We start from the raw sequence: 16,255 nt of genomic DNA, 5'->3' as shown, positions 1-16,255 counted from the left end.
AAGCGTGGTACAAAATTTCATTGCCATATCTCCAAAACTGTGGATTTGGTTCATTTTTGAAATAGTGTGTGTTTCTCATCAACGTCCCTACTTATGGTGTAACGCAAAACATTGTACGAAACGGCCGGCCGGAGTGGCCGTGCGGTTCTAGACGCTACAGTCCGGAGCCGAGCGACCGCTACGGTGGCAGGTTCGAATCCTGCCTCGGGCATGGATGTGTGTGTTGTCCTTAGGTTAGTTAGGTTTAATTAGTTCTAAGTTCTAGGTGACCTATGACCTCAGAAGTTAAGTCGCATAGTGCTCAGAGCCATTTGAACCATTTTTTTTGTACGAAACGGCTGCTGCGTAGTATGGCGACAATGTTCTGACCAAGGCTGGTATTCAATGACCAATGTCGGTATTGCGGCGGACGAAGCATTTTGTAGCTCTCAATTTAAACTGATGTCGTGAGTCAACCACAGCCTCGTGATCAATGTATCCGAGAAACCGGCGGTCAACAATCTGCGGCGGAACTGAAATCACGACCACTTCGTTCACAACGATTAAAGCTAATCTCTACGAGCAAACCCGACACAGAAAAATTTCAGTTTCAGCGCCAAAAGTAAACTAATTTGACGCTTTCACTGGCTACCTGAAACTATCCTCTCACTGGCTACACGAACTGCCGCGGTACCAGCCGATGAGGAGTCATGGTTAGCACTTCGTCTCGAATCGTAGGCGATACAAGCAGATTTCACACGAAAAAAAGGAATGACAGGAAGGAAAATAAGAGCAAACAAAAAACTCAATACCATTACGTAAACGCTACGGCATAGTATTAGAAATAAAAAAATTACATTTAAACCAATTAACTGTATAAAAATAATTGAAGTCTTTTGATTAGAAATGGTATATAAATGGACACCCTAACTGCAAACAGGCGTTGATGTACTTCATTGGGGACATGTTGAAAATGTGTGCCCCGACCGGGACTCGAACCCGGGATCTCCTGCTTACATGGCAGACGCTCTATCCATCTGAGCCACCGTGGGCACAGAGGACAGCGCGTCTGCAGGGACTTATCCCTTGCACGCTCCCCGTGAGATCCACATTCCCAACATGTCCACACCATGTCCACCCAATGAAGTACATCAACGCCTGTTTGCAGCTAGGGTGTCCATTTAATTATCATTTCATTTCTAGCAAAGCTGCATGGTCATCCACGCAAACTGTTCTTTCGGGAACAGATACTACCGTCATATATAGTTAAAATATGGCTTCCCGGCCAGTGACCTTCTAGTGCGAACGCACACGCTATTCCCGAACTCGTACGGGACTTGGTAGATTAATCTGCCACGAGTAATGAGTATGATGGGCAAACATCTATAGGCGCACTACGAATGTAGTGGTGTGGACATGTTGGGAATGTGGGTTTCACGGGGAGCGTGCAAGGGATAAGTCCCTGCAGTGGCGCTATCCTCTGTGCCCACGGTGGCTCAGATGGGTAGAGAGTCTGCCATGTAAGCAGGAGACCCCGGGTTCGAGTCCTGGTCGGGGCACACATTTTCAACATGGTCCCCAATGAAGTACATCAACGCCTGTTTGCAGCTAGGGTGTCCATTTAATTATCATTTCATTTCTAGCAAAGCTGCATGGTCATCCACGGCAACTGTTCTTTCGGGAACAGATACTACCGTCATATATTTCTTTTGATTAGGTTTACAGATTTGAAAAAAAAAATCGGTGCATCTGACTAGATTCGATGAAAGTCAGTGGGAGTATCTCACTAAATTACAGACCCTTGTCGGAAACGTCGATATGCAGCAGGATTTTGGAACATATGTTGTGTTCGAACATTACGAATTACCTCAAAGAAAACGTTCTATTGGCACACAGTCGACACGGATTTGGAAAACATCGTTCTTGTGAAACACAACCAGCACTTTACTTACACGATGTGTGGAGTGCTACTGAGAAGTCTTTTCAAATTGATTTCGTATTTCTGGATTTCCAGAAGACTTTCGACACTGCACCTCAGAAGCGCTTGTAATAAAATTGCGTGCCTTTGGGATTATCGTCTCAGGTATGCGACTGGATTTGTGATTTTCTGTCACAGAGGTCACAGTTCGTAGAAACTGACGGAAAGTCATCGAGTAAAACAGAAATGATTTCTGGCGTTCCCCAAGGTAGTGTTATAGGCCCTTTGCTGTTCCTTACTGTATAAACGATTTAGGAGACAATCTGAGCCTCCGGCAAAGGTTGTTTGCAGATGACGCTGTCGTTTATCGACTAGTAAAGTCATCAGAAGATAAAAAAAAATTGCAAAGCGATTTGTAAAAGATATCCGTATGGTGTCAAAATTGGCTATTGGCCCTAAATAATGAGAAGTGGGAGTGCTAAAAGGAATCCGCTAAACTTCGCTTACACAATAAATAAGTGAAGGCTGTAAAATCAATTAAATACCAACGAACTACGATTACGATCAACTTAAATTGCAAGAAACAAAGCCTGTACTTTATTGGCTTGACACTTAGATGATGCAACAGATCTACCAACGAGACTGCGTAAGCTACGCTTATCCGCCCTCCTTAGGAATACTGCTGCGCATTATAGGATCCTTACCAGAGAGTGTTAACGGAGTATATCGGGAAGTTTCAAACAAGAGCAGCACCTTTTGTGTTATCGATAAACATTGGAGATAGTGTCACTGAAACGATACAGGATTTGGGGTGGACATCATTAAAACAAAGGCGTTTCTCGCTGTGGCGCGAAATTTCAATCACTAACTTCCTCCTCCGATTGCGAAAACATTTTGTTGACGCCGACCTACACAGGGAGAAATGATCATCATAATAAAATAAGGGAAATTAGTGCTCGCACAGGAAATACACTACTGTCCATCAAAATTGCTACACCAAGAAGAAATGCCGATGATAAACGGGTATTCATTGGACAAATATATTATACTAGAACTTACATGTGATTACACTTTCACGCAATTTGGGTGCATAGATCCTGAGAAATCAGTACCCAGAACAACCACCTCTGGCCTTAATAACGGCCTTGATACGCCTGGGTATGGAGTCGAACAGAGCTTGGATGGCGTGTACAGGTACAGCTGCCCATGCAGCTTCAACATGATACCACAGTTCATTAAGAGTAGTGACTGGCGTATTGTGACGAGCCAGTTGCTCGGCCACCATTGACCAGACGTTTTCAGTCGGTGAGAGATCTGGAGAATGTGCTGGCCAGGGCAGCAGTCGAACATTTTCTGTATGCAGAAAGGCCCGTACAGGACCTGCAACATGCGGTCGTGGATTATCGTGCTGAAATGTAGGGTTTCACAGGGATCAAAAAGGGTAGAGCCACAGGTCGTAACACATCTGAAATGTAACGTCCACTGTTCAAAGTGCCGTCAATGCGAGCAAGAGGTGACCGAGACTTGTAACCAATGGCACCCCATACCAACACGCCAGGTGATACGCCAGTATGACGATGACGATATACGCTTCCAATGTGCGTTCACCGCAGTGTTGCCAAACACGGATGCTACCATCATGATGCTCTAAACAGAACCTGGATTCATGCGAAAAAGTGACCTTTTGCCATTCGTACACCCAGTTTCGTCGTTCAGTCACCATCGCAGGCGCTCCTGTCTGTGATGAAGCGTCAAAGGTAACCGCAGCCACGGTCTCCGAGCTGATAGTCCATGCTACTGCAAACGTCGTCGAACTGTTCTTGCAGATGGTTGTTGTCTTGCAAACGTCCCCATCTTTTGACTCAGGGATCGAGACGTGGTTGCAAGATCCGTTACGCCCGCATCTCGTGGTCGTGCGGTAGCGTTCTCGCTTCCCAGACCCGGGTTCCCGGGTTCGATTTATAAAGGCACATTTGCATGCCGAGCGTGAGTTTCCTCGGAAACGCGAAATATTAATTAAATAAATAATCAGTGACAAATAAATAAAGCCTATGGCACACACTGCAGCGCTGTGTCGCTGATAAAACAAAAGCACAATTACGTTACTCTTATGTTTGATTAAGAAAGAGAGAGCTCTGGTAGAAGTGGTGCGAGAAGCACGTATTTTTTTTATTGTCTGGCACACCGCCATATTTCATGTTATAGAAGAATACTGCGAGTTGCAACCACACTAGGCACTCGATTCTGTAAAGAATTTATATTTATAAAAGTAAGTAGGATTATGAACTGTAGGCTTATTCATTGAATATATCTGATTTAGCTAACTGTGTAACTTTTTTATGTTTAGTAGACAATCACCTCTGTACGACGTATTGGCATGGCTGGCAAATTATTGTAATATTGAGATTTAGATTATGAGTCCGCACCTACCGCAGTAGTCTTTGGAAACGATTTAATTACGAAGTCCGATTATTCAGTTTTATTTCACGGTCAACTGCGAGTAACATTGCCTTTACGAAAAAGCCATTGTCAAGCGTCTGATACCGAATAATTAAACGTCCACGTTCCAGATAAGCAAATACAATTGCAATCACAATCACCATCATACAGATAGAATAATTAACATATTTAAAATAACATTTTTTATTTATTTTATTTATTTTATATTGGCGACTGTGTGTCGGACTTGTTATTTTGTCATTTGTTACATTGTTCTCTTTGTTTCATGTAAAAAATCAACTTTCTGGACCTGGACGTCAATGTATGAGAGATAACAAAATCTGAAGATATTTTCCAATTCTGAAATTTTGCGGGAAGACGCAATGAAACTTCCAGCAAAATAAGGTAAGACGCAGCATCTTTGCATTAGCAGGCTTGACCAGACGTATAATTCAGTGTATTAGCTTTTCAGTAAATTCTGTAGTGTTTCTTTTCCGCATAACAGTTTCAGTGATAAATTTCATTCTCAGTACTTTTCCCTAAACAATAACGTATGCAACAATACCAATACACGAGTGTACAATATGGCCGACTTCTGTACGATATCATGTAACATGGCCAGCAGCCATTACCAATAATCTCAAATTCAGTTTATATTTTTAAATTAACAGACAGCCATTGTTGCTACGAGCGATTCATGCTCAACTACATTTTATTTTAAAATCAGTGTCAAAAATTTTCTTGAAACATATATCACGTGTGGCATGGTAATAACTAGAAAACAATACGCAAAAATGGAACAGCAAGGACGTACTATTCAGACGCAATCCGACTCGGACGTGAGACAAGTGTTAGAAAATGACTTTACGACAGCAACCGGTAGTGACGATTCACCAAACATTGACGCAAGTGTTGACGAAAATTTTGACGATAGGCCGTCCACTACAAAAATTTCAAAATCTCAATCAGAGCCCATGTTAATGCATGACGTCACGTCTAATGACGCGGCGGGGGCAGAGACCTTGCAAACGGTAAACATTGCCGACATGTTACAAATGCTAATGAAACAAAACGCAGAAAATATGGCAACCATAAGGAAACAGAACGCCGAAAACATGGCAACCTTAAAGGCACAATTAGAGACACAAAATGAACAGTTAAAAACACAAAATGACGAAATCAAATCTGATCTCATAGCAATCAAGATAGGTAATGACACTTTGTGTAAACGTGTGGAACTTATAGACGTCACACTGACCAAACAGATGACTGAACTCAGTACTAAATTTTCCCAGCTTAATACGAGACAAGAAAAGACTACAACTGACGTAGCACTTTTACAGACACAAGTAAAAAACCTTAATGTCACGTGTGAAGTTCTTACTGAACAAATTCAAACATATCCTTCAGTACATGACAATCTTGAAAAACGAATTACTGACGTACAGAATAAATTTGACAATGTTGAACAACACCTGACTGACATCTTACAATCAGATGCCACAGCTCATTTTCAAAATATTAATAAAGAATTTCATGATTGGGTTGAGAACAAAGACAAACATTTTGATAGATGCTTACGTGAAAATTTACCAACAATTGTGCACGACTCCGTAGCGCAATACATTACTAATAACAAACAGCTGATCAGTGACGCAGTACAATCCGTCACTGCACCCATGAGACAATTCATGGATCAACTACAGTCTGAATGTAACGAAAATATCAGTCAAAATGTACAGTTCAGAAACCAATATACATTCGAGTATGATACACACATTCCGCACACGACAAATACACAAGAACACACCACGACTACAACACATACCACGATGTGGAAACACAAACACAAGCTATTATCATGGTAAACCACAGCAACATTATCGTAATTACTCGCCAGCTGAACATACCAGTAATTACAGTGGAATAAATCCATATCACAATGCGAAGGAAGATGAAAGCTTAATGAAACACAGGCAATTTCAGATTTTTATCCCAGAAAAACGAACCATTCATCCGGTGATTTTTCTTAAATCTTTTAGTAACGCATTTCCGCGCACTTGGAGTGACCGGAAAAAGATTTCATATATTGTCGGTTACATCCAAGGCGATGCAGCTGTCTGGGCATACAGTCAAGCTGACGTATGTACCACGTACAGTGAGTTTGAGCGTGCTTTTCTGAACAAATTCTGGTCGCAATCCGTCCAGGAGCGACTCAGAAGACAAATTTTAGAACCTGAAACTTTTAACAGTAAAAATGGTAACTTACGCAGATATTTTGAAAAATACTTGAACATGGGACACTTTTTAGACGAACCAGTCGCAACGCGTGATATACTCCGAGCGTTGAAGGCCAAATTGCCTTTCAACATTAAGGAAAAACTTCTACATATCCCGGATGACGATTCAGATTATTTTTTAACAGCTTTAGATTCGGTTGACATGTTACTTGAAGATCAGCGCTTCGCGCGGCAAAACAGCAGCCACAATGTTTACACTAGTGGTACGCAAAACATGCAGGCTTGCCAACACAATTCTGGCGCGCCCACAGTTGGATACGCGACACAACAAAAACAGCAAACTCACATGCCGTCTCAGTACGGAAATCAAAATCAACACGCGTATTCCAGTACAAACAATAGTTACAACAGTAATAACATTTCATGCGGCAATCCATACAAAAGGCACCGCGGTAATAACTACAACGGTAACAACGGATACAAAGGTAATAACAAAAACACAAACAGAAATAGAAATAATAATAACTACGAGCCAAGACAGCATCAAGGTTGGACTCGTAACGATCAGTACTTTCATTCAAACTCTGCTTTACCACAGCAGCCACCAGGTCAAAATTGGAGCATACCTTACGACCGACAGGTAAGTTATAATGCGCAACAGCAACAACAACCGCAAAAGTTTGGAGATCATAATAGGCAATATCCGAATGTGAATATAATAGAAATGACACCTGATGCACAACCTCAATCTGTGTCAGTACCTAGTACAAATGCTAATCCAACAAACTAGAAACAGTCACTACTTTGCCCCAGGTCGTTGCTGAAGAATTCTTGGGGGGCGACTTCAATGTTAATCAGTTATTTGACACCACACTTGAACAACAGAATAATGATATGCCGAGTAATTCTAAACAAAAACTACCTGTTTTATTTATAAGATACAACCACAATAACAATATGTCAGATGAACTTTTACAAGACAGTACACAATGTCGTTTAAACACAAATGAAATTGTTTTAGCATCTACTACTGGTGTAGTAGGTGGGATTCCAACTACTATCACCCTAGATACAGGTGCAGCTGTGAGCGTTTTGTCTTTTAATTTCTATAAAAAGATGTGTGAATTGGAACCTGTGCCTGAGTTTCCTGCCCAACACTGTAAAATAACTACTGCACTAGGTAATAAGTCATGTAGGGTTACGAAGCAAGTTTTTGTAAACGTTAAAATAGGTAATGGAACCGTACAATGGCCATTCCTGGTTGTACAAAACCTTGTGACAAATTGCATATTAGGAATAGATATTATGAGCGAGAAGGACTGCATTATAGACTTCTCCAAAGGTAAATGTATTTTAAATGATAAAGGCAGTGTAATTATTATTGATTTGGACAGGAGAACTCTAAAGCATGACAAACACTGTACAGGGTACAAGGTTCAGTTAGTACTTGACAAAGACATTCAAGACATGCAAACACACTCATCTGACACAGAGCTAATGGACTTGAAAACATTGCTTGATCATAAGATAAGTGAAGCTACAGCTCTCAGTGTACATGAACGTATAAAACTACAGGAAGTGTTATCCAAATATTTACAAGTTTGTACCAAACGATTAGGTGTTATCAACACGTATGTGTACAAGATTGAAGTTAAGCCTCACAAGATCTTCTACCATAAGACATATAACGTACCGTTATCTCAGCGACCTGCTGTGTGGCAAGAATTAAAACAAATGTTAGACTGGAAGGTAATTGAACCATCCACCTCACCTTATTGTAGTCCTCTACTTGTTGTCAAAAAATCAAATGGAAGCATTAGGTTAGTGTTAGACGCTCGAGCTATTAATGAAATAATTTTACCGGTTCACACAAAACCTGAAAATTTAGGAGAGCAATTACAGAAATTTCTAGATGCAAAATATTTTTCCACAATAGATCTCGCTAATTCGTTTTGGCAGGTGGGTATCACTCCTGATTCTCGGAAATATACTGCATTTATGTTCGGGGGGCGAACCTATCAGTTTTGTGTTCTACCCTTCGGACTGAATGTCAGCTCTGGGGTATTCATTACAGCCCTGGATACCGTGCTTGGCGACGATTTAGTTGAGACAGTCACACACTATGTAGATGATATACTGATAGCTACACAATCTTGGAATGAACACGTTGACACTCCTCAAAGAATTTTAGAAAAATTTGCACAAGCTGGAGTCACAGCCAACCTAAGAAAATCAAAATTTGGTTGCAGTGAGATAAAGTATTTAGGACATATCATTAATTCACAGGGCATACGTCCGGATCCCAGTAAATTAGATGCTATCAGAAACTTTCCTAGCCCTCGAACTAAAAAGCAGTTAAAATCATTCCTTGGGCTATGTTCATTTTTCAGACGTTTTTTGCCACAACCACTTTTGAACAGTAAACATCTGCTAAATCTACTCAGAAAGAATCAAGTTTGGATCTGGTCGGAACAGTGCCAGAATGACTTTAATACAATTAAACATGCTTTAGTGAATGCTAACATATTGAGCCATCCAGATTTCAATTTAGATTTTTGTATGACTTGTGACGCTTCACGTACTGGCTTGGGCTGTTGCTTATTTCAAGTTGTAAAGAATAAAGAGGAGGAACAGATAAGAATTATTGGGTTTGCGAGTCGCACTCTAACTGAATGTGAGCGTACATACTCCACTACTGAGTTAGAAACACTTTCCATAGTATGGGCATTCAAGAAATTCAATTATTATTTATTTGGAAAACATACAGTAATTTACACCGATCACCAGGCCCTGACATTTTTGTTAACTTGTAAACTTGTACATCCTAGACTATCACGATGGGCAGTTACACTTCAGAACTACTCTTTTGAAATTAAGTACATAAGAGGTAAGGACAACACCATTGCAGACACTTTGTCTAGACTTCCACAAGGTATGAATGATACCAACAGTGACTTAGAAAATATAAATGACTACAGGATTCTCTTAATGCAAGACAAGCAGTATCACCAATATTATATTGATATGTGTAGAAACATGGCTGAATTACAAAAATCTGATCCTCACTGGTATAAGATAATAACATTACTGGTAGAAAAACACAATCATCCTTTGACTAAGTATTACAAGTTACACAAGGATGTGTTATTTTACCGCCGACATCCAAATGCTACTAACTGATGTGTATGCATTCCCAAAGAGTCTGAACGTAATCTAATTTGGCACACACACTTAGTTTGGGGTTATTATGGGACGAAAAAGTGTTTGGCAAAGCTCAGTACATACTGTTATTTTAGCAATATGAGAAGAAAAATTTACAGGGAACTAAAAACATGTGTCATATGTCAAAAATCAAAACCTCAGAATTTATCCACAAAAACAGATTTACATTCTATTTTACCCAGTAAACCCCTGGAAATTCTGTGTACTGACATCAGTGGACCGCATCCAGCAAGCTCTGGAGGCGTCAAATATATCTTAGCTTTTTACGATATATTTTCTAAACATGTAAAACTTTATGCTTTAAAATCCGCCACTGCAAATGCTATACTACGAAGATTCTCAAGTGATTACCTGACGCACGTGGGAAAACCTAAAGCAATTCTATCAGATAATGCAGCATACTACTCTGGGTACAAATGGAGAAATTTCTTGAAGGACAATAACATTAAAAGTATATTTATTTCGAGGTTTAGTCCACAATGTAACGCGACTGAGAGACTTTTCCGAGAATTAAATCGATTCATGAGGACCTATATTTCATCAAAACATACTAATTGGGTGTCCTACCTAAGTCTTTTCGAAGACGTACACAATAACTTAAATATTTACGATACGAATTACACACCTAACGAGATCATGTTCAATTGCAAACAGAACGATCAGTGGATAGAACCATTACCTAAGTTGTCAGACAAGGAAATCACACCTGAACAGAAAATAAAAGAAGTATTGACTACATTGACACATCACGCACAAATACGAAACAAACATCACAGAAACATAATAAAAAGAAAACAAAAATTCGAGGTAGGAATGCTTATACTACTTCGTACTCATCATAAATCTGTAGCACTCAAACGACGCAACGCTAAGTGGCGTCTGCTATATGAAGGACCTTATATAATTGTTAACATACCGCATCCTGGTGCGTATCTGTTACAACATCCTAGAACTAACAAAATTATTGGGCTATACGCACACCGAGATCTTAGAGCATTTCATGCTGAATAATGTCAAAGTCATACCCATCAAAATATTGCTAAGCAACTCGAAAAACTCTGTTGTTACAACACAGATAATAAGTAGTATAGAAATTTTCATTTCAGCGGTTCCAGTGACGCAGTTGAAGACAGAAGAACTCTTCTTTCAGCGCTCGCCTCCACCTGAAAGACGGAATATTAAAGTAAAATTTATGATTACGTAGCAGTGGATGACATATTAATTTTCACGGAACATTTGTTACTGAAGGTACCACTGACTTGGTGTGACACCTGACGAACTGACAGACGTCATCTGTGAAGCGATCTTTTACTTTGAGAAATAGATTAGACGCACATCTCTCAACACGAAAAGCATCTATCAGTAGTCAAGGCCACACAGACACTCTACACACACGCACGTCGTCGAACTGTTCTTGCAGATGGTTGTTGTCTTGCAAACGTCCCCATCTTTTGACTCAGGGATCGAGACGTGGTTGCAAGATCCGTTACGCCCGCATCTCGTGGTCGTGCGGTAGCGTTCTCGCTTCCCAGACCCGGGTTCCCGGGTTCGATTTATAAAGGCACATTTGCATGCCGAGCGTGAGTTTCCTCGGAAACGCGAAATATTAATTAAATAAATAATCAGTGACAAATAAATAAAGCCTATGGCACACACTGCAGCGCTGTGTCGCTGATAAAACAAAAGCACAATTACGTTACTCTTATGTTTGATTAAGAAAGAGAGAGCTCTGGTAGAAGTGGTGCGAGAAGCACGTATTTTTTTTATTGTCTGGCACACCGCCATATTTCATGTTATAGAAGAATACTGCGAGTTGCAACCACACTAGGCACTCGATTCTGTAAAGAATTTATATTTATAAAAGTAAGTAGGATTATGAACTGTAGGCTTATTCATTGAATATATCTGATTTAGCTAACTGTGTAACTTTTTTATGTTTAGTAGACAATCACCTCTGTACGACGTATTGGCATGGCTGGCAAATTATTGTAATATTGAGATTTAGATTATGAGTCCGCACCTACCGCAGTAGTCTTTGGAAACGATTTAATTACGAAGTCCGATTATTCAGTTTTATTTCACGGTCAACTGCGAGTAACATTGCCTTTACGAAAAAGCCATTGTCAAGCGTCTGATACCGAATAATTAAACGTCCACGTTCCAGATAAGCAAATACAATTGCAATCACAATCACCATCATACAGATAGAATAATTAACATATTTAAAATAACATTTTTTATTTATTTTATTTATTTTATATTGGCGACTGTGTGTCGGACTTGTTATTTTGTCATTTGTTACATTGTTCTCTTTGTTTCATGTAAAAAATCAACTTTCTGGACCTGGACGTCAATGTATGAGAGATAACAAAATCTGAAGATATTTTCCAATTCTGAAATTTTGCGGGAAGACGCAATGAAACTTCCAGCAAAATAAGGTAAGACGCAGCATCTTTGCATTAGCAGGCTTGACCAGACGTATAATTCAGTGTATTAGCTTTTCAGTAAATTCTGTAGTGTTTCTTTTCCGCATAACAGTTTCAGTGATAAATTTCATTCTCAGTACTTTTCCCTAAACAATAACGTATGCAACAATACCAATACACGAGTGTACAATATGGCCGACTTCTGTACGATATCATGTAACATGGCCAGCAGCCATTACCAATAATCTCAAATTCAGTTTATATTTTTAAATTAACAGACAGCCATTGTTGCTACGAGCGATTCATGCTCAACTACATTTTATTTTAAAATCAGTGTCAAAAATTTTCTTGAAACATATATCACGTGTGGCATGGTAATAACTAGAAAACAATACGCAAAAATGGAACAGCAAGGACGTACTATTCAGACGCAATCCGACTCGGACGCGAGGAATCGAACATTTTCTCTCTCTTACTATTTTGAATATTTATTGAGTAGTGAAAACGCCTGGTCTTGCCTACTGATGTAATGAATGTTGTGTCTAACCTATCTTAATTTCAGATGACATCACAAAAAACATCGATAATATCCCAGCGAAACCGCTAAAGAGGATGTAAATATCTGCAATTCATGTGATCAAATGTGACACAATGTAATAACCTATAGCGATGTAATGATGATGTAAACATGTTTATGTGCAACTATATTATGTTTATGCTAAGAAAATATGTGACGTGTGTATGTATAATTACTTATTTTTTTAACTGATGTATAGTGCAACTGTTACTATGTAAAAATTTGAACAAAACGAGTGCCAAAAAGACATTGCATAGTGAACCACTGTTCACGGACATTAACGAACATTACTAACTCTGCAACTACGCGGAAACCTATGTGAAAGAAACTGTTAATGCCATTCATTATGCAGCGTATCTATGTAAACGCGATGAACGATTTCCTTGATTAATAACTACGAACATTTAGGTGAGCTATATTCAGCAAAAAACTGAAAATGTGAAGTGCATAATTCGTGCATCGTCTAGTGACATTACTACAGTACCCGACTTCAAGATGTTAACTGGATTAAATGGACACAAAGTGCCTGTCCAGAAAACAACACGACGGGTGGAAGAATTTTGGTTGGAACTTCAGGGAATGAAATGTTCTCGAAATGTGACGGACACTCTTACCTGGACTGTCCAAGGATCGACGCCAGCTATGTGCCGTCCGAGGTTCTGCAGCCAAGCTTCCACGGAATGTAAAAAACGAACTGCACGTGGACCAATTACTCGACGGGTCACGTCTGATCTGTAATAAGCAATGCTTTTAGTCACAACGAACTGCATCACTACGACTATAATGGAAATGAGAAATGGACATGCTTATGTATTAATCACGTTGTTATACAACGATGTTACTGTGATCAAAAAACTTTACCACGACGATACTAACCTGTAAAAAATTATTGTGCAGCGGATGAATATGAACTGTAATAACGACACGATGTGTATAGGTCAACGCACCTGAAAAATACGGACATTTTTCTTTGAAGTATTTCAAAACAATACTATGTAACTAAGAACATTCAACAATCTAAGTTGTATTGTGTTATAACAAATATTGTAAATTTAAAACTAAGTTACCTGTCATAGAATGTAGTCTTCATATGTAATCTTGGTTGAATATTTTCTTTGTGCAACGACTGAAAAACGCGCGCACACGAACAATATGATCTGCAATACTGTGCCGCGTGATCTAACTGTACGATATAACGGCAGTGCCACAGTTACACAGACGCTTCTGCGCATGCACGCACTCTATCTGCCAACATTAGAACTTTTATGGCGCACCCGCGTCAATCAAATTTTGTATATAATGTGTAATGTAAGTCATGTAAATAGTTGTAGATAACTTAGATTTTCTTGTGTCTTTAGGTGAATTGCTCGCCTGCAGGTGTGTCCTTTCGCCTCGCAATTCAGGGGGCAATATAAAGGCACATTTGCATGCCGAGCGTGAGTTTCCTCGGAAACGCGAAATATTAATTAAATAAATAATCAGTGACAAATAAATAAAGCCTATGGCACACACTGCAGCGCTGTGTCGCTGATAAAACAAAAGCACAATTACGTTACTCCTATGTTTGATTAAGAAAGAGAGAGCTCTGGTAGAAGTGGTGCGAGAAGCACGTATTTTTTTTATTGTCTGGCACACCGCCATATTTCATGTTATAGAAGAATACTGCGAGTTGCAACCACACTAGGCACTCGATTCTGTAAAGAATTATATTTATAAAAGTAAGTAGGATTATGAACTGTAGGCTTATTCATTGAATATATCTGATTTAGCTAACTGTGTAACTTTTTTATGTTTAGTAGACAATCACCTCTGTACGACGTATTGGCATGGCTGGCAAATTATTGTAATATTGAGATTTAGATTATGAGTCCGCACCTACCGCAGTAGTCTTTGGAAACGATTTAATTACGAAGTCCGATTATGCAGTTTTATTTCACGGTCAACTGCGAGTAACATTGCCTTTACGAAAAAGCCATTGTCAAGCGTCTGATACCGAATAATTAAACGTCCACGTTCCAGATAAGCAAATACAATTGCAATCACAATCACCATCATACAGATAGAATAATCAATATCTAAATAACAATATATTTTTAATTTATTTTATTTTATTTATTTTATAGATTCCCGGCGGGGTCAGGGATTTTCTCTGCCTCGTGATGGCTGGGTGTTGTGTGCTGTCCTTAGGTTAGTTAGGTTTAAGTAGTTCTAAGTTCTAGGGGACTTATGACCACAGCAGTTGAGTCCCATAGTGCTCAGAGCCATTTGAACCATTTTTGAACCACGATCCGTTACAGCCATGCGGATAAGATGCCTGTCATCTCGACTGATAGTGATACGAGGCCGTTGGGATCCAGCACGGCGTTCCGTGTTACCCTCCCGAACCCACCGAATCCATATTCTGCTAACAGTCATTGGATCTCGACCAACGCGAGCAGCAGTGTCGCGATACGGCAAACCGCAGTCGCCATAGGCTACAATCCGACCTTTATCAAAGTCGGGAACGTGATGGTACGCATTTCTCCTCCTTACACGAGGCATCACAACAACATTTCACCAGGCAACGCCGGTCAACTGCTGTTTGTTTATGAGAAATCGGTTGGGAACTCTCCTCATGTCAGCACGTTGTAGGTGTCGCCACCGGCGCCAACCTTGTGTGAATGCTCTGAAAGCTAATCATTTACATATCATAGCATTTTGTTCCTGTCGGTTAAATTTCACGTCTCTAGCACGTCTTCGTGGTGTAGCAATTTTAACGGCCAGTAGTGAACAACTCTGTGCCATTTCCGGGAATCTTAGCTTTAATGCTACTTTATTCTCCGAAATCTATCTGCGAAATTTGGAAAGTGATACTCTTAGAAGTATAAACGCTTTTACTGAAATGATTTCCGTTTTGACGGACATGACCCCTCGTGACCCCATCACATCCGACGCCCCGACACCTCAGCCCCGCGCCTGCGCAATGCCCGCCTGCCGCCGGCTCCCGAGGGCCGAGTCTCGACGCCAGACGCTGCAGTGCGGCGCCGCCGGCCTTGGCTCCCCCCCCCCCCCCCCCCCTCCCGCTCCTGGCTTCTCGCCCCCCACCAACAACGGCGCCGCGCAGCGCAAATACCGACGAGAAAGTGCGTGGAGGGTGCGATGCCAACTGACGCACAGATCCCCTTGTAAAGTTCCGGTCCGATTAAAATTACTAGAAGGTTGACAACTCACCGCTGGGGTTGGTCTCTTCCGATCAGAGCGCTCAGCGTCACGCACAAACCGTTCGCCGTTGCCAGACTGCCACAACAGATGGTCAGTTCACTTCACATTCCTTGTCCGGCCTTCTTTCTTGGTGCGTTTGGATCCGGAATCCTCGTCCTGGCCCGTTTATTTCGAAATTCGTGACGCGATAACTTCCCCCAAACAACATGCACACACAACGATGCTAATGAAACACACTTGTCATACACAGCAC

At 40.4% G+C, this 16,255-nt stretch overlaps 1 non-coding gene across 1 annotated transcript; it reads right to left on the bottom strand.

Annotated features, from left to right (window-relative positions):
* Nucleotides 1-957: 957 nt before the first annotated feature.
* Nucleotides 958-1,032, bottom strand: Trnat-ugu. Its single transcript has one exon. It is a non-coding gene; the product is annotated as a tRNA-Thr (tRNA).
* Nucleotides 1,033-16,255: the final 15,223 nt, after the last annotated feature.

This window comes from Schistocerca piceifrons, chromosome 10, assembly GCF_021461385.2.
Source record: "Schistocerca piceifrons isolate TAMUIC-IGC-003096 chromosome 10, iqSchPice1.1, whole genome shotgun sequence".
NCBI classification, from domain to species: domain Eukaryota; kingdom Metazoa; phylum Arthropoda; class Insecta; order Orthoptera; family Acrididae; genus Schistocerca; species Schistocerca piceifrons.
Note: the sequence above shows the minus strand (reverse complement) of the source record. Positions and strands in the feature narration are given on the sequence as shown.